This window comes from Argiope bruennichi, chromosome 7, assembly GCF_947563725.1.
Source record: "Argiope bruennichi chromosome 7, qqArgBrue1.1, whole genome shotgun sequence".
Taxonomy (NCBI): domain Eukaryota; kingdom Metazoa; phylum Arthropoda; class Arachnida; order Araneae; family Araneidae; genus Argiope; species Argiope bruennichi.
The window spans coordinates 87,256,747-87,277,620 of NC_079157.1; positions in this window are offsets into that span (position 1 = coordinate 87,256,747).

Sequence of the window (20,874 nt, forward strand, 5' to 3'; positions counted from 1 at the left end):
AAGACATATGATCTTAAAGCAATATTTATTTATCAACTTTAGCTGGTGGAGTATTTAGGCATCTTGTGACCAAAGTCTGCATCTTGCAACTCTTTTAATAAAATGGCCAGCCTAATTAGTTTTTTTTAACTTAATTTACATGTTAATAATTTAGATTATTTTCTGTTTCAATAATTTGATGAAAATAGATATGTTTTTATGTATTATAGGTGCGCTGTATTCAAGCTTTCTTTTGGCAGACATTCATTGTTTATAAGTATCCCAACAACTAATCAAACATTACAAAATACAAATATATATATATATATATATATATATATATATATATATATATATATATATATATATATATATATATATATATATATATATATATATATATATATATATATATATATATACAAATTTATTTATTTAACACCTAGGCTAATAATATTTTTTATTTCACCTCCCTGTGACCACCTTATATTCCGCCGCTGACGTAAACAAGGATGCTTTTCTATTAGCAACTAGCTATTACTTGCGACTTCGTACGCGTGGAAATTTTGATGTGTATGTATGAGAACTGACGGTCTGATCAAAATGTAAAATGTTATTAACAAACCGTATCATTATAGTGCTGTTGAAAGCAGAGTCAGATATGATATAATCAAGAAACTTGTAATTGATTGAGGAAGATCTGCATAAAAATTCCAACATTTATTTTTATTCTAATACCATAATGTATACAGCATTAAGCTCTGGTTTGACCCTGGGATTTGTTGGTCGTCATTTTAAAATAGAAAATCAAGTCCGTATTTCTTTAAAATCAAGTCAAATCTATTTTATTTATCGATCGAGTTTGAGATAGCTACAACAGTACAATACACATAATTTTTAAACTTTTAATTAAAATGAAAATACAGTTGTCGACAATCAGAACACACTGCGCTTACGTGAATTTTCAACGCCAGTCGGCGTAACGCAAATGCGTGAATTTTCTACGCTAGTTAGGGAAACGCAATGCGGATTAGAAATTTTTATTTCCTTTATTTTATTTTATTTCAATTTAAAAGTAATTTAGAATGAATTCGAAAGATCGATTCATTAACAATTTTGAATTTTAAATGCATCAAACACTATGAAAACGAACAGAATCATTTGAAATAATCGATCGAAACCATATTAAGCCTAGCCTCTTTAACGTGGGGGGGAAAAAATGAAGTCCTATTCATTTGGCGGGGGGGGAGTGAAGAGTTTTGGTGGGAAAGTTAGTTTTTAATTAATAAAAAAATTAATCACTCAATTAACTGGAATAAATAGTAGCCTATGTCCTATTCCAGACTATAATCTATCTCTGTGCTAAATTTTATCCAATTCCGTTCAGCCGCTCTGGCGTGATTGATTAACAAACATCCACCCATCCATCTATCCATCCAAACTTTCACATTTATAATAGTAAGTATAGATACAATATGTGAATTATGGGATATGCGAATATTTAATATATATACACATACTATTCGAACAAGAATGTATTTTGACTGGCCAATTATGTGCGTTTTTTATCCTTTTACAGAAATTTAAATATCTGATACCTTCTTTATATAAAAGAAGGGTTTGATTTTTCATGGAATTTTATTTTTGATACATTTAAATCTATAAATAACTTGTAACAGAGATTAGTTTTCATAAAAAGAAAAAAAAATCTTTGAAACACTTAAAATATCGCAGTTGCTCTTTACGTTCTTCTAGGAATAGAAATAAACATAAATATTCTAAATAGGTTTTGTCATTTAATTGGGAGGATAATAAATTCGTGGATCAAATAGTTAAGGCAATTAGCGTATTTACTTTTTACTATCACAAGTAAAACATTCAGCCATGATTCTGATGTTCATCTTAAGTGTCTATTATGAAAACAATAAGCTTTGTTAAGTTTTATGTTATTTTGTCTTATTATGCGACTATTCATTATTTTTATTTTATCTGTCTTTAAACAACAGTAATAGTCGGATATGATTTTCTATAAATGGAACATTAAAATATTACACACCCAAATATCGTATTAACTAGCGTATTTGTGTAGAGGCCGTGGTGTCTTGGTAGTGAGGTCTCAACTTCGGGGCAGTTTAAATCCGTTCGGACCAAATGTCCTCCCACTGGTGTGGCTCAAAAGTTGGGAGAGGGGAGGGGAGTGCATAGGTGTCGTCTTTGCCATAGGGCCGCAATTCAAAAGTACGAGGTCCAATGCAAAATAGCCAAGTATTACTTTAAAACAGACCATTAATATTAATTACATATATTGTGAGTTATTATTAGAAAGAAATGTATCAAGAAATTTATTGATTTATTTATTTTGATTTTATTTAAAATAACTTCAGTATATACTAATTAATTATTATAAAAATTAGATGTTCAAATGAACATTAATCAGAGTACATCATCATATTAAAAACGTAGCATATTAATTCCACAAAATGCAAAGCAGAAAAAGGTAAATTTTTATAATAAAAAATGAGAAGTAATAGTTAATTGAAAATTCAATTTTATGTCGATTCTTTTTATTTATTTTTTTTTTTCGTTTAATCGCACTGCAAGTGTTAAAACATCCACGCTCATTGTTTACAAGCCTATTATTTCCTTTTCGTATAAATAATTTGTGTAAATATAATTACAAGAGATTGAAAGTTTTCCGTAATGTGCATGCATAGAATCTATCTTGACACTTTTTTTCATCAAAGAGCAATTCTATTGTTCGAAATTATATCAAAACAATTTTGAAAAGGCATAATTAGAAAAATTAACAGAAATATAAGACCTAAAATTGCAAAAATTGGGTGCAAAAAGCAGAGCAATTCTTTTAACTTATATATAAACTAATCAAATTTGTTGTTAAATATTTGTTCAAAATCCAGTTTTTTTAATTTTCTTTCTGTTCTGACAATAAAAGTAATTTTTTATTTGATATTTGTTGAACGGTACAATAATTTCTTTTGAAATTAGTACAATAATACCTCAACTCGTTATTAGTGATTGTTATTGTTCGTGTTCGCTTATTGGTTACAGGAATTCACTGTAAATCGTTCTGCCGATCGGATGTCTTCATTTACGAAGCATTAAATCAATTGATTTTGTTGTGCAAAGAATGCCATTTTTTTTATCGTGAAAATTAAAAATTTTCGAATAGAAATAAAATCCGTTAATAAAATAAAACCAAAGATATTTATTATTTTCTTAAAAGAAAGCAAATCAGGAAATAATTAAAAACTTTCTCCTAACGAATTGCTTAGCTTTTTCGACACTTATGGCACGTTTTATAATTAGTTTCATTGTATAGTGAAGAGAATTAATTATATCTTTATGATCCCTTCCCTTTGATCGACTGAGTCTAAATCTATAATTATAATTTTAAGACTATGTACAAACTTTCATTTATTTAATTTATCGCGGCTTTGAGTAAGGCCAATACATGCGTGCGAACAAATAAACCAAAAGTCAGACCATTTTATCAAACAAATAGAGGATTTTATTCAAATATTTAATATAAATCTGCAATTTTAATAATGTAATTATATTCCTAATTTCATCTATCTAGTTCTCATCAGTTTTCCGTTATCTTTGTGCTTTCCGAATGGATTTACATATCGGCAAATTTTCAGTTAACATATTTCATCCGAATTTTATACTGTTCTACTACTTTAACATAAAGGTAACATACCAAATTCTATTCAACTAACTCTTCTCGTATTGATATGATAATGTTTCCAGACAGTCTGTTAACAATTCCGAAATTGGCATTTTCTTACGTCTGAAATGTGGAGTTTTATCCAAAGCTAATCTTTTGAATTTTGAGATGGCTACATTTTACTCACTGATTAGAATTATTCTTTTATCATTATCCTTTTACTATTATTATACAAGTCACCTTTGGCGATCAGCTGGTTTATCAGCATTATTGGTTATAAATAATTTTGGTTAAATCGTTTAGATTTAATTTCATGTCCATGACACCGTTCAATTGCCAAACATTACAGTGTTGTTATATCAATTGTCTTATATATGACAATTGATTGACAATCTTATATTGACTTATTGAGGCTAATCATATGACATTATAGAATTATTAAATACGTAAATATCTAGTTCATCTATGCTCTAAATTTCACGTTATTATAACTTCACTTTTTATTTGGCTTAAAAAGTACACAGATATTAAAAACAATCCTTCTTCTTTAGCTTTCAACAATCACGCTTAAACATTTGGTGAAACAATGAAAGTGGTTTGAATTTCAAAGCAACAATATAATCTATTGAAGAAATTCAGGAAGAATTCACATGACTATTAGATCGATTTCACTGAAAAGGTAATTTTTAATTTGATAAAATTTATTTTTGTGCAACAATATTTTTGGAAGTTATTGCAGAAAAACGCCAAAATTTTGCTTAAATTATAAATAATTTGAATTTCAAAAAAAAAATCATTTCGAGGACAACCAAATTTATTTTTAAAATCCGTGCTATCAAATTTAGTAGTTGTAGGTCAAACAGTTTGGCTTGTAAATTTCTAACACACATACAGACAGACAGACACATTCATCTTTATTAGTAGTAGAAATTTTATGTAAGAAAAATTAAAAATAATATAAAATTTTATTTATCTTTCCTTAGTTTTAATGTTCTTAGAAATGTGAATAACTTCAGTCTAGAATTTTGTTGATCTGCAAAATTAATAAAATATGTAAAAAACAAAACTAAGAAAGAAGATTAATAAAATCTAAAAAATTAGATAAGTGGTCACTAGCCTAATGGATATCTTTCGAAGTTATTCATTATAAAAATAACATGATTATGTTGTCCATTGTTGATGGCTATCAGTTTTATAGAGGAAACGTTTGTCATCAGATTATGGAAAGATGGCCATCTGCTGTTTCGTAAATGCATCATTTTATTTTCAATTAATAGAAATTGTCGGATTTCAATTGACCATTGTTAAAGGCATTCCTAAACTTATAACTGAATCATTATTGCTTTGCTGTATAACTTTACGTATCAATGATTTATATTATTACTTCAACGACACCATGTGAGATAATGCGAGCAAATAAATGGATATCATTGTTTCATATAAAGATTTCTATCAAATCTAGCTTTCAACAATGACTTTGTTCTAAGAAATTTAAGACCAATTTGTAACTGATAATAATTTGTGCTGTCTCATTTTTTAAAAAGAATTTATTGTTAATAAATAAGCGCTATATTTTAAGGAAAAATAAAATTAATTAAACAATTTAAATGAGTTAAATAGTGACATTTACAAAAAAAAAAAAAAAAAAAAAAATCAGATTTTATGAGCTCTAACCCAAAGCGCTCTAAATATTAAAGAATGATAAGTTGATATAAAAGATAATAAACTGGAACATTTTTGGCTAATTTGGAATATCTCTTCCTTTTAACCATAATTTATGATAGCGCGAACATAATTTTACGAATGAATTTATAAATCATTCGAGGGGATTCATGTCGATAACAGCTAATATTCTTTAAAACAAGGTTATCAGATTTCTGTTTGGAATAGAAGACGGAGAAAAAAATTTGGAAACTAATTACTTAAAATTAAATCCAGTAAATTCCTTTTGTTTTTAAATATCAGCTATATGTATATAGGCACAATCTGGTATAATATTTAACCCTCCCCCCCTCAAAAAAAAGAACTATTGCTATATGCATATAGGCACAATCTGGTATAATATTTAACCCTCCCCCCCCCAAAAAAAAAGAACTATTCAAAACCCGAAAAAAAATTGGAGATTTTTTTTTTTAATAATCAGAACAAAGAATCAGGAATTAGATCTCTCAAAGCTAATATGGGATTTTCCGTCACTTCAAAGTAAGTGTTGGTATAACCGGTACTAGTTAATTTTTATGGATACCCGACCTCCATGATAAATGCTAAAATCTTAGCATCTTATGTTTAATGGAGCTTGACTATTTTGTAATTATCTTGGCGATCTGAAATCTCAAAATAAACCCGGAAGTCTTAAAAGTAAACAAGTATCTTATAGGCTTACATTAAAGTTTTATACCTATACCGACAATGCGAAAATGATATTTACAGGTATAAAGCACTTTATTGTTAGAAATATAAAACCCTTCAAGCAGTGGAAAAGTTATAACTGAAATAAAAGTTCGCATGTCCGAATCTCGTTCAGATAGTCATGATTTCAATTTCAATGCATGCTAGTGTTTAGTAATTCAAAATGTCCTCATTTCTCAGTTGAGAAAGGGAGGCTATTCATTTCGATTGTAAAAGAACTGCTGAACGTGAAAGCGAATTCTGCTTTATTCTGTTCAAAATTGTATGGAAATATTAAAAAAAAATATGCTAAGACATTCTTGAAGAAAGTTATCTCATTCAAGAATTATCTATCGAAAAAAAAGCGAATGAGAAAGTAGATGGATATCTTAACTCAAAATAAAGGTCAAACTAAGCATTAAAAGTTTTGGAAATTCTGCTTAATGCAATTTTTATAAATGTAGTTTTGATTTGTCAATCTTCAATAATAATTATATATTTGAGTTGTATTGATTTAATTTTTTTCTCCTCTTTTCTAGTATTATAACAGATGTTGATAGAAAGTTATCTAAATTTTTTGCCATACATTGATTTCGCACATACTCTTAAATCTTTCTCTGTGAATTCGAATTTGAAGTAAAAAAATAAACTACCTAAACATCAGATAAACTTTATATTTTGTATTTCGTAATCTTCAAAAGCATATGATTTTATCAATTAAGAAATTGATTTTATTTTTTATACCTTTATAAAAAAGGTGTATTGATTAATATTTAAAATTTTATGAGAATAGAAGCAGGAAGCTTTGATAGAAGCAGGAGAGGAAATGTTAGTAATGCGATAATATATTAATCGTAAAAATATTTGGAAATTAGAAATGAATAAATAAGCACCAAAATAAAAGAATTATAAAAAAAACTCTATTCCAAATAACTTTATTTTTAGGAATTAACACTTTTCGAAACAGGAAATAGTAAAGAATAAATAGACTTACCGAATTCTAATTCTTACACTGTTAAGGAAACGCTTTGAGATTTGGTTTTGAAATATTATTCCATATTACTTCTATGTGAAAACTGCGTACTGTCTATATAACTAGAAATTTATAATAAAATATTTTTGAAGACTAAAAGAAATCATCTAGCAGGTGAAAACAACAATCTAAATGATGAATTTCAAAATAAAACCAAGCGATTCCAAAATATTCTTGCAAACGATTTATATTACAATCATAAGCCAATGAAAATTGCTCATTTATGCGACTGTATAAAAAAATAAATTATTAAATATATCAGAACTCAATTTAAAATAAATACGTTAAAATAATTTTTTTATTATTTGAAATAATCTTATTTAAAATGTATTTGATTATTTAGATAAATGTTCAATAAATAATTTTAATTTTTTTAAAAATCTGAATAGCGTCTATACAACTCAACAACTAAAAGCACTAGTAAGAATAATCTAGCAATGCGGTGTATTAGATTTCTATTTCTACTTTCAGCCGGAAAATTTGTTCGGTTGTTCTTAGTTTTATGCTAAGTAGTAGTTTATTTTAAATCAACTCTTTACATTAAAGGATGACCGGCAAACTCTGAATTTTCTTACAACATAGGCCAGTAAAGAAAATCCTTAACATTTTTTCAAAGGGATAACTTTTTTGTGTTGCGATATTTTCGACGAAATCGAGCGTGTTCCAGCTTTATTATATGTAAACCAATCATGCTCTATTAAGAAAAAGATCATATGAAGTCGCTCGAACTAAGGCAGTGATTGATTTAAGCTCCGGTATTAAACTCACATGTTTTATTTTATTTATTTATTTATTTTTGCCTGAATTCTGTTTTACAATTTCAATTTATTTTCTGTTTATTACAAGGCCTTTGCAGAATGGTAATATATTTCGGAGCTTCTTAACTCAAACTTCAACTTCATTTCTGTCATTTCCGTTCAATTTCATTTCAAACTTCATTTCCGTTCATGCTCATGCATAGACTATGTTATCCATCACTACAGTGAAGCATTGCATATTTACTCAGTAATGCAAACAATCACACACACACAAAAAAATCTGTCACCAGAGGATCATAGCTGAAGTAAACAATCATTTAAAAATAATGATTTGGATAACAACTTGTGAATTAATAAATAGAACTACTTTTTAAATTTATCATTTAAAGGGAAAAATGGTTTAAATTAGCTTCACTTATCCATCGAAAAATATTATTTATTTTCTGGTCGAAACGTATAAGGAAAAGAAACAATCCTCTAAGATGGTGTTCTAATCAATTACAATTAATCACATTTCGGTGTCTATGTCCTAACCCCCTCAGAATTTAACATTTTAAAACAAATAATTCCTAGTCTTGATAACTCTATAAATTATGAATACCCTCAAGGAAATAAATATTTTCCTACTATAGTTTACTGTTAAGAATTTGTAATATTGTTTCCCTATAAAGTTAATACTCTGATTTACAGATAGCTAGTTCTAACGGATGCTGAATGGTTGTAGTGTCAATAATCCATGACCTTTGCGACAAACGTGGTGATCAATTGGGAATTTAGGTGCCGAATTTGACAGTTTTAGAGACAAAAATGAAGGATCCGGTATATTCAAGAATCTTGGCGATACCTGCATTAGGACTCGAATTCCAGCGTTTTTTCTAGAATGCACCTGTTGCCCTGTCTCAGAAATTAAAATGTCGAGAGACAAAACGTAAAAGTTCAGCAGGCGAATCGAATCAGTACTGAATAATCAGTCAAATCAGTTCAGTTCAAGGGAGTAGTTGAGTGAATTTTGATTTTTCAATGTCATCGCCAGCGAACTCTCTTTGAGAGCTTTGTTCTATTGCATTGCTAAATAGAAACTTTCTGCTTATGCGCTGTTGTTTATTGCGAATGCTGTTCTTTTATGAGCATCGTGTGTTTTGCTACTGTGAATTTGTATTTTCGTGCAGATTAAAACATTTTTATCCGTTATTGAACTGTTTGATTTTTCATTGTATAAGTTTGATTTTTCATTGTATAACCCAAGGATGGGTGCTTTGGATTTTCTGTATCGTTACTTTTAATTCACTGTTTACAAAAATAAAATTTTGTAATTGTTTTTTTCCCCTCTATTCCGGATATGTTAATCTTGAAATTTTATTTACTATTGCATCTTCGATAAAAATTTATCCTTTTTAAATTTTTAGAATTAAATTATTATAATATTGATTAATTTAATTACATTTTAATTCTGTAAGTATGCCACCATCTTAGAGTGAATAAGAGGAAAAGATTGGTTATAAAGTATAAAACAATCGACAATAATGATTACATAATATTTAAAATAATTCCTTATAAATTAAAGAATACAAAACATAAAAAAAAAATGAAAATGAAAATTATCTACACTATAGTGCACTAAGGAGAATGCATCATAAAAATTAGTTTATTTAATATATCTATTTATAGTAATGAATTTTAAAAATAAAGAACAGTACCGGTATTAATAATGTTCGTAATATGTATAATATTATTTTAACTCGCCATATAAAAATATGGTAAATTAATAACGTGGCTGAGTTTCAGATTCAATTATTCAGCTATATATGAATAATATTAACTGAGAAGTAAAATATAAGCTGTTGATGAAATTCGGAAATGAGAGTAAGCCCATAGTACATGACATATAATATATACATAAGACCATATTATCCGGATATTTAGGAGCTTCTTTGGATAGCAGTTAAATTTTAATTTGAATAGTAATTTCTCCTGGCGGAAATGAAGGATAAAGAAAGGATTACAGCAAATTCTAAGTATTCCGAATGAACAGTCAGATTTAATTATCGTTCTCTAGATGCGATATAAGATAATTATATCGCTAATACACACTATAGCTAAATATAGCTATATAATAAGGAATAAATTTCAAAATTTTTTCTGACCTAGTCACGAAATTTTTCAGGATAAAAAATTATATTATTGGTAACTCCCAAATTAATTATGTAAGTCCTATCCTTTCTAAGTGATCTTCTATGCAATAGATTGAATTAATTCGGATTTTAATGGCATAACGTTATTGCTGAGTATAGCTTAAATCTTAAGTATAATTTAAATACTTAAATTAAGTTTATTCTCAATTGTAAAATTATGCCCAGCTAAAGTATTTATTATTATTATTTTTTTCTGACTATCTTATTCTAATTAGAGAGAGTAGTTTTCAGGAGCCGGCGTCCTAGCATAAGGGTAGCGCGTCTTCCCCTTGTTCTGGGCGACCTGGGTTCGAGTCCCGCTTTGGGCATGGTTGTCGTTCTATCTGTGCGATGTGTGAATGTGCCCTCCTGTAAAAAGGGGTTATGCGAGCGAATGAGTGATGCGTGAGTAGCAAAGTCGTACTCTTGGCCCTAGTTGGCGCTACTAGAAAAACAAGAGACGCTCCCCCACTGGCTTAAAATCGCTGTCTTCGTAACAGTGGGCTTGTCCATGGCAAGTGCCATAAGAAACAACAACAGTTTTCAGGAAACTCTAGTATACTATTCAATAAATTTCCTATCACCATCCCTCCAGTACAACATTATTGGCCTTGGATAAGGCCAATTCATTGTATTGACAATGGCAAACAATAGTTGTGAAATGTAAGTCTGGTATGAATCTAGTATTTTTATTGAATCTATCTTGCGATTATACATTTTGGATTCCTTTTTGCAGCTCAAACCAAAATTTGACACCAACTTGCAGCTATAGTCACAAGATAGCATATCGAATTTCATTTATTTAAGCATTTAAATACATCTGGAAATATAGACCGACAGACATTCAACCCTTTGACAGATATGGTCCAAAATTTGATAAAAACTTCTATATGAGATGCTAATTTTGTGTGTCAAATATTTTCTACCTATTTCTTTGCTTTTAATCGTTACCCAGTTCACGTGTACTCGAACAGACAAATAGGCAGACTTCCTCTGAATGGATTTCATTCAAAATTTGATAGAAATATAAAAATTTCTAAAGTTCACGCACCAGATTTCATCAGTCTAGCTGAAAGTGGTTTAGTATTATTATCAGATAAACATATTGTTAAAATTATGTTTTTTGAACTCAAGAACGTCTAAAACGTGGAGTTTCCTCAAAATTTCAAATTCGATTTTTTTCTAACTATTACCATACATCCTGCATAATTCCGTATACGAGAAAATGAAAAAGATAACCTTGAAATTGTGTTTTTGTTTGTTTGTCGGAGCCAGAACATTTTGCACAACCAAAAAATTTATTTTTTTTAAATTTTATTTTTTTACAATCATTGACTCGATGTGTGTGTGTGTGTGTGTGTGTGTATGTGTGTGTGTGTGTGTGTGTGTGTGTGTGTGTGCGTGTGTGTGTGCGTGTGCGTGCGCATGCGTGCGTGCGTGTGCGTGTGTGCATGCGTGTGTGGTTTTTTACTCTACAGTTCGTTAGACTCAGAAGTACCAAATTTGGTGCAGACTTTTGAGGGTGGGAATGGGAATTTCGTTGTCATTTTTTTAATAAAAATGAAGCGAAATTTTAAAGTGTTCTCTCACAACTACCATATTATATCACAGGAACGGCTCAACTAATTTAAATTCTGTACAGTTTCTTTTTCTTTTGTCTACTTTTATTTAATTTGAAACAGTATTTTTTTGCATATTTTATATTTTACTGTTGTAAATCGATATTATTGCTTCTACAAATATTTCATCCTAGTTTGTTTGTTTTTTCGTTGTTGATGGCCAAGACATGAGTATATGGCTCATGTTTTCTCATCTTTACAAAACGAAAAACATTTGAAGGTAAAAAAAACTGATACACAGATTTAGCATCTGAAATGACGATTCATATAAAATTTTCTGCCAAATATGTCAAAAAAAAAAGTTGACAGCTCGTATATTAGGCAATATTTTCGCAAGGATGTAAACACTATAACTCAAAAATTTAAAATATGAAAAATGATATATGTAGTTCTATGTCAAGCTTTGGTTTCAATCAGTTGGTAAAACACAAAAATGCATGAAGGATCATGCGATAGATTTAGTAAAAGAGCTGAATTCACGCCAAAGTTCAAAGTTTAGTGATTCTCATTCGTCAGTGTCACAGAAAGAAGAAAGTCAAAGTCACAGAACAGGTCTCATCCAAGATTTATAATTATATTCTTGGTGGGGGGTGCGAGAAATAACATCTTTATTAGAGAGTAAGCGAGAAAGATTTGGTGAGATTACTTCCTCTGATTTTTCTTTGATGAGTTAGTTTCTGTTTAAAAAAAATAATCAAAGGTGAAATTTTTTATTACGTTTATTTTTAATTAATTTCAGGAAGAAATTGCTTATATTAAATGAAGTTCCGTAACTTCTATTTCAAATTTTAAGGGAGGTAACAGAAAATTAAGATAATACATAATTCAATTATGAGAACGGCGCAATGCTCCTAAAATAACACCTTATGTGTGTATTAAAATTACTTTACTTAGGACTTAAAGCAAGTACGAACAATTTTCTTTACTTTAAGCCATTTAAAATAATCTATGTAAAATATTTAATTGAAGATTTTAAAGACTTTCAATCTTGGCAAACCAGCTGGTAGTCGAAGGTAATTGGTGTGAAATATAATTTTTAAAAATCATAAACTCATAAAGTTTTAAAAAATTTAAACAACAAAAACGCATTATAAAAATATATGGTTTTTAGCACTTTTTTTTTCAAAAGTACGTTATACAAATTTTAATAAGCACGAAGAAAAGATTTTTAATTGATATGCTTTAATTGCATGATAAATTTTATGTTATAGTGCTTATAAGGAGCACGCATCAGTTAAGCCAATTTTTATTTACTGCAAGGATATAATATATTTTTAAAGTGCTATTTTTAATTATATATTTTATTTTTTCAGATTTGTTATTTGATATGCAACATTTTCTTTAATTCTTTTGTTAAGTATATTAAAATTAAAATAAGTTTACTGTAATTATTGAACTCTTACAAACATATTATCTTAATTTTGTTGTGATTTTATTTAAAATCGCAATACCAATTTAAGTTTATAACTTACAGATTATTGCATCACAACCAGTTTTTGATTTGCTATAAAATAACGAAAGTTTAAAATAACAAATCCTGTTTTGTTTACAATTCACATCTGATTGTTTGTTTACAACAGAGAACATTTCAACTTCCAAAAAAAAAAAAAATGCATTATTATCTTCAGACTCAAGATTTTTAAAATTTTCTTTGCTTTTGACTCTTTTTGGAACAAAAAGAGATTTTAGCTATTTTATTTTCTTACAGAAGAATTTTTCGAGACCCTATGATGGAAAATAAGATCTATATTACGTAATTATTAGTACTATAAAATTTATAGTAATTATACAGAAAAATTATACTTATATATAAAAAAAACATTTACACAAATATATTTACTTTTTTTTATTTTTAGGTTAAAAAGCAAAATACTTATTTCAATAGAATATAACCTGAAAATATTCTACTGACAAAAAAAAATTTTTTTTAATACATATTTCTAATTTGTTTCATATATTGTATGTTTAACATAATATATTGACATTTTTTGCTTCAAATATGCAATTATTTGAATTTTCTATTAGAAATGAAAAGCAGTATTTAATATTTAAGATTTTAGAAATAAACTACTATTTATAAGAAGTTTCTATATTTCATCTTCATAATGTATGTAAAAAATAAAAAAAGTTCCAGTTATGTAACTTAAAATTTGATCTGTTCTTTGTTTTAAAGTGAGATTGAAATCAAACATTTATTGATAAAAGAAATGGGATAGAATATTTAACAAATCTATATACTACATATTTTAACGATTTATACATAGTAAATAGGTACATTTAGCAGAATACATATACACACTAGAGAAGGCATGAAACAATAATAACATCAAAAACATCCGTAAAAATAATGCCCAACAGGAGAAGTTTTAACGTTGTTGAAATTTAAAACGGGTTAACTACAATGAGCACTCGGAAAATGGACTACGAAAAATTTTATTAATGCTCGAGGGATAGAAATTGCATATAAAGAAATGGATGAGATGCTATATGAATCTCACTGAAAATATACTTTTTTAATCAATATTAGGGATCCCGGAGCAACTGCCACATTTTCAATTGCGCCCTTTTCCTGGTAAGAAATGCTACATAGCGACAATTAGTACCTTTCTTTTGCGTGGAATTTATCTCTCCCTTACTTTCTTTCTTGTGAAATTTCATTTCTTACTTATTAAATTCTGTTTCATTTTAGCTATAAAAACTTCAAATTAAAGAAAGTTGTTTTGCGGCAAACTCACAAATGTAAACGTAAGTATTTTTTATTTCCAGAAGAAAAACTTAAAAGGTCTAAATCGAACAGCATAGTCTTTAAACTGGTTTATATTTATTAGATATCATAATTTTTTTCTCAAATTTAAAAAAAGTAAATATTTAAAAAAATTACGAAAAATCGTATTTAAATAACTTTTAAAACTCAGAAAATGTGGATAATGTAAAACTTCCATATTTTTCTGTAAATTTAATAAAACATGACCATTATATTGAAAATAAGAAAAATAATAATTTTATAGCAAGAAATAACATTACCAAAGGAAATATATTTGTCACAATATTGCAATGTTTTCGTGTATTAATAGTAATAAAAAAAATGAAAGTTAAATTTCAGTTGATCATCATTTTGACTGATTTTTCGTAATTTCAAATTTAAATAAAAATTTGATTGTAAATTGAGATCTTGTTAGAAAGAGAGAACACGAGAAAAATGTTTGCTCTATATATTAGATCAGATGTTAGTGTTATAATGATTACTAAATTCAGATTGAACCACTAAATGAAAAATGCATTGCATCATACAAAATGCACACTTAAATCTAGGCCAATTATCAAATTTCTAAATCCCAGGATATCAGCATTTATTTCTGTTTAGATAATGTCTTAAATGACTCTGAGAATAATATTTTATTTTGTTTGAAGTGATAAAATTAATGAATGCTATGCCGAAGAAATAAAGAAGCTTACATTTTTATTTTTAACCTGATCTTATAGTCACATGTAATAACATATTCTACACACACTAAGATTTTAAATTAAAAACCGGTTTCATTTTACTTCAATTGTAAGCCAACAACAGCTGCTTTTGGCACGAACCGTTTCATTGGCCATTATTTTTCGATATAAATAAGGGGAATAGTCCTAAATTGTAATCAAACCTTCATAACTCGGTCAGTTTTAACAGTAGAAGAGTGATGCACTTTTTTTAAAAATGTTAGTGTGGTAAAAATATTTTATTAAATATTGTAAATAATAACAATAGATGATGTAATGTTCAAAAGTGCATGTATTGATTCAAAAGCATAACATATAATTATTTATGTCATTTAAAATCCAACTAAGTTTTCGTTTTGACGGAATAATATATCTCAATTTAATGGTCTAATAAAGGAAAAAAAATTTTTTTCGTAAAATCCAAAGTCTATTGAACCTTTATTTATGTTATGAATAGTATTAAAATTGGGATCCTTTAAACATGTGTTGCTGGCGTAAGATTTAGAATTATTTAATACAATACTATATTTTCGATTAACAAAATCCTTGTGATACTCATTTGGTAAGCTTAAGAAATTTTAGCATCTGTTAAATTCCATCTATTAATTTGAGGCCTATTTAATAGTGGATTTATTTTATGAAAAAACTAAAACAGGAAGAAAATTGAGACAAAATTGAGTTATTCTGAACATTAAATAGATGAACTCATACAAAAATTTTCAGAAACCTGCACACAATACACAAATATAAATATATCAAAATATATAAAACAACAATAGTCTATTTAATAGAAATATATCCGGTCAAATGTTTACAGTATGTATAAATGATTTTCATTTTTTAAAAACTTTGTACAACATTTTGCAATTTTCATGATGCATTTTACAAATGTTTTTATCAATAATTTTTGTGGAAGTTATATATAGACTCATTTCTTACCCATTGTGAACAAAATGTATATGATATAACTCTCTAAAAGCAATAAATGATGATTTCCATTTCTTTTAATTCTTATGTCAGTGTTTTTATTCCGGAAGCTAGAGTCGAGAACAAAGAAAGACACTGGTTCTCTTTCTCACGACAATTCAAAATCAAAAGTATTTCATTACGTAACTTAACTACACCTCCCATACGATTATTTTAATTAATTTCTATCCCTTACAACACCCTTTTCAACCACGAACAATGTCCCACCATGTTACCATCCTCCCCAACTACGCTAATCCATCTATTTCTCGCACCATTTCCAACACGACTTTGTTTAAATAACGAACACTTTCTTTTGTCTGCCGTCCATCCTTTTGCATAATGTATTCGAAGAAGGGGTTTTAGTCTAATTAGAACTCTTGTTTTAATTTGAAGCAATTAACATAGAGCAAACATACGTCCCACATAGTCAAAACCTTGTAGAAAAGAGAACAGAACACAGAAGAAAGCAAATCGCGTGTTCTTTTGGCCAACATCCGGTCAAGAACTGTCCTATTGTTGGAAGACCCCTTCCAAGCAATGGGAAGGTCGAAGGCTTTTGATAGAAATTGAGCAAAATGGGATCTTTGAGGCATTCTTTCACTTTCTTTGAGAAGATCATTTGGGATGTGCGTCGCTTGCAACACCCCACAAAAGATTCGTCAGTGACCCCGATGAGATGAAAAGTGTTCTTTTTTTAATGACTCGTCGCGTCAAAAGTGTAAGGAATGTAATTGGAACAGACTGATGTGTATAAAAGTGAAATTGATACGTCTAGAGAATTGTTCCGAGGTGTTCGAAGGATCGAGAGTGGGAGTTTAGGAAAAGTTCTGGAAGACATTAGGTACACGTGAGTATTTCGAACTTTCATTTCAAAAATTTCGGTGAAAAACGACAAAAAATTTTTTAAAATGAAAGATATTAACTCAAATTTCAAAAATGACATTATTTAAATAATTCTTTTAATCTTATGGGTCATTTTGATCTTGTCTGTTAATAGCCTTTAAAAGTTTTCATTAAATTATTAGTTAAGAGTTATTGCTAAAAACTATAGTCTCTGTCCTAAAATTAAGACAAATTTTAGTAAAAGTGAACATTATCTATTTCATTTTTGATATTCTGTTAAAGGTCTCGGAAAAAAATTAAGCTATAAATATAAATTTAAATTTGATAATTGATCAAATTAACCATGTTGTTTGAGTTACTATTTTGTTCTCCTTTCAGTCATTTAAATGCAAACGGCATTATTTTGTAATGCTTGGTCGTTGGGAATTATCGTTCAAAAACCGATTGGCGCTTTGCATTTTGGTTTTACGATTTTTAAAAGAAAAAAAATTGACTCTTTCTTTTGTAAAAGTTTCCGAATAAATTCGATTTATTATATAAGAAAATTTCTTTTTTATATATTAAATAAAATCTGTAATTAATGAAAATATTTTTATTGATCTTTTGTTCATACTTTATTGAAACACTGATCAAATTATTTATTAAGAAGTTCCTTAGAGGTAAAGAAAATTATTATAAGAAATAAGAATTTTAGTGGTAAATTTTAGCATAAATGTTTTAAAATCTGTTTGAAAATTATTAATGTTTTTATAGGAGAATGCTGCATCAATGAAGAACATTCTCGAATGTCCTTTAAATAATTCTGAAAAACTGCCAGTTTCCATTGAGTAATTCATTATTAACACTCAAACAAAAGATAGCTATATTATTAATCAATTGTCCCAGCGAATAATAGTTCAAAATCAATGGAAAAAATATTTCCCTACATCGTATAAAATGGATGTACTCTAGACTTCTCACCTGCATAAAAACATTCTAATTGTTAATGGCACTGATAGATGATGATTATAGTTTTGCATTGTTTAATATGAAAATTCTATTTAATCATTTCCTTTTCTCAAATTGATGATTAAACTTGAAACAGAGAAAGACAATAATTATTTTTTATATCATTAAGCCTTGAATTTCTGTATGAAATTTTGGTATCTGTAGAATTGTTTATTGTTAAAGTATCGAATTGTCTAACGGCAGAATTTCGATTTTGAAATCGAATAATCACTAACTCTTGCAATAATTATGGAATTTTTGGTTAATTTACTGTAAAATTCATCTAATTACTGAAAGAGAATCTATGTATATTTGAAGAAGATGACAAGATCCTCAACTTGCACCTAATAAGACGAAAAACTGTGAGACCATTCAAAATTGGATTTTTTTAAAATTTTTATCTCACATTCGTGAATCTTAGATTCGCAGTATGCAATCTTAAAAGGGGTTGGATAATAAAGCTAAATATCTATTTTTTCAGTAAAATGCTTAAAAGATTAATGAATTTTTGTATGATTTATTTTTATAGTCATTTATTTACCTCGATTTATCTCATGTTTGTAATGAGGAGAATTTTTAATGGAATTTCCACACATTTCCGCATGTTCTTGAGTTTTGAAAAATATTATGAAAGTATATTTATGAATTATCGGTAATAAAGTATATTTAATATATTTGGATTAATTTAATTGGATTTTGATTCCATACTAGGGACACCCCATGATTGTGCATATGTGGAAAATTGATTTCTAGAATTCATAACATGTATAAAAATGAATAACATACAAAAGTCGAAAATAATTAAAATAAAAATCCTACTTTATAGCACATAGATGAAAATAAACCGTGTTTAAAAAAATTATTTTCATTAATTATAGTTAAATCTGTGTTAAATAATTTTTATTACCAAATTAACAATAATAAGATTAATAATTTAGTTATATTTTAAAGTTAATAATAGCTACAATCACTCAGTATCTAATATTAAGCAAAAAGAAAATATTGATACAATTTTACTTTTTAAATTTAACTAAGAGAAATAAGGCGATTAAATTTTTAAAAAATATTTTAAAGGCAAATTTTTAAATATTTGCATTATACAATCATAAAATAAGATCATGACTATCTTACATCTAAATTTTTTAAAAATTACTTACAAACAAACTAATTCTTATTTGCTTACAAATGTGCCAGCCTCAAAAAAATTTAATAAAGCCCTTATTCACTCTACTTAAAGACATTTGAAAATCCAAAAATTAAGAGAAATAAGGAGATTAAATTAAAAAAATATATATTTTAAAGGCAAAATTTTAAATACTCTCTTTATATAATCATAAAATAAGATCATGACTTTCTTCCACCACAATTTTTTAAAAATTATTTACAAACAAAATAATACTTATTTACTTACAAATTTGTCAGACTTAAAAAATTTAATAAAGCCCTTATTTCCGGCAATATTACTCTACTGTAACACATTTAATAATCCAAAATATTTAAGCAAATTAAGGAGGTTAAATTTAAAAAATATTTTAAAAGAAAACTTTCTTATATTCGCATTATATAATCATAAAATAAGATCATGAATATTTTATAAAGTTTTAAAAAATTACTTACACTCAAAATAATGCTTATTTACTTACAAACTTGTAGTTCTCAAAAAATTTAATAAAGCCTTTATTTCAATCACTATCACTCTACTTCAACACATTTGCTAATCCAAAGATAAGATTATAAAGATGAGAAAGATATTCTTTTCCAACGCAAGTTTTGTCCATACTTTAATTTACCCAAAATAACATTTAAATTTCCTTTTTATGGATTTTCAATTAATTTTTCATTTACTAATTAATTTATTTACAAATGACAATAAATCTTACGTAGCTATATTTAAAAGTTTCGTTTTTCAAAATGCTCGCAAAGTCATTATAATAATTGCTTATTTTGAGAAATATTATGTAATAACAGATAGACAATCTTGAGCATTACGATAATTATAGAGAATTTCTATAGAAAAAGCCATTTATAGAATATTAAAAGAATTCGAAGCAATTAAGTAAGAATAGTTGCGTTAATTCGCAGACTAAAAATAAATAATGATTAATGATATCTAAAAAATATATTATAAAAACAAACTTCAAGAGAATGTAGAAATAACAGCTCTCAGCTCGTGTGTGATTGTTTGTATTGATCAGATAAGGTAACGAAAATTTTTTACTTATTTCTAATATATTAGGAAATAGTATATTTTCTTAAGTAAATAATTGTTTTTACTTGAAAAAAGAAAATTATTAATCCTTTTAACCTTTCGAAAAATGTATCATTTGTTAAATATCCTTCAGATTTAGATGAATGTCAAACACTCTTGAATGTTTGCTCCATGTAATACAGCATCTTTATTTCTAAACAATACTCTATTTCAAAAAATTTCCGAAATATTTTATGAATTTGAATGAGTAAAATTGCTTTCCTTTTTAAAGAGAAATCTTTGGATTTAGAAAACGATTTCAGTTTAATTTTTTTTTTCTTGAAATAAATGTATTTCAGATTTTAAGGAATTAAATGTAAATATTATTAAATGTTTACTGAAAATATTAAAAATATTATATACATGTTCCATGGACTTTGTTTTTTAAATTATTTGGGATAATTATAATTTCGAACTGAAATATCGAGAATATTCAGTAATAAAATATAATATGTGACTGCATGAAGACTGCATACTTTTTTCAGTTTCTTCGTTAAGTTATGCATTTTTTTAGAAAATAACTATAAAAGTTCATGTCTAACTAATTTTGATTTTCCCTTGTTAGGAATTAAAAATGAGGAAGAAATTATATACGCTCAGAATTTGTAATTTTTATAATATCAATATTTTTATATTTTTTTCTCAACAGAACAGTAGTTTTTCTTATTGAAACACAAAAAAATTTACTATCGTTTTTATTTTCGTATA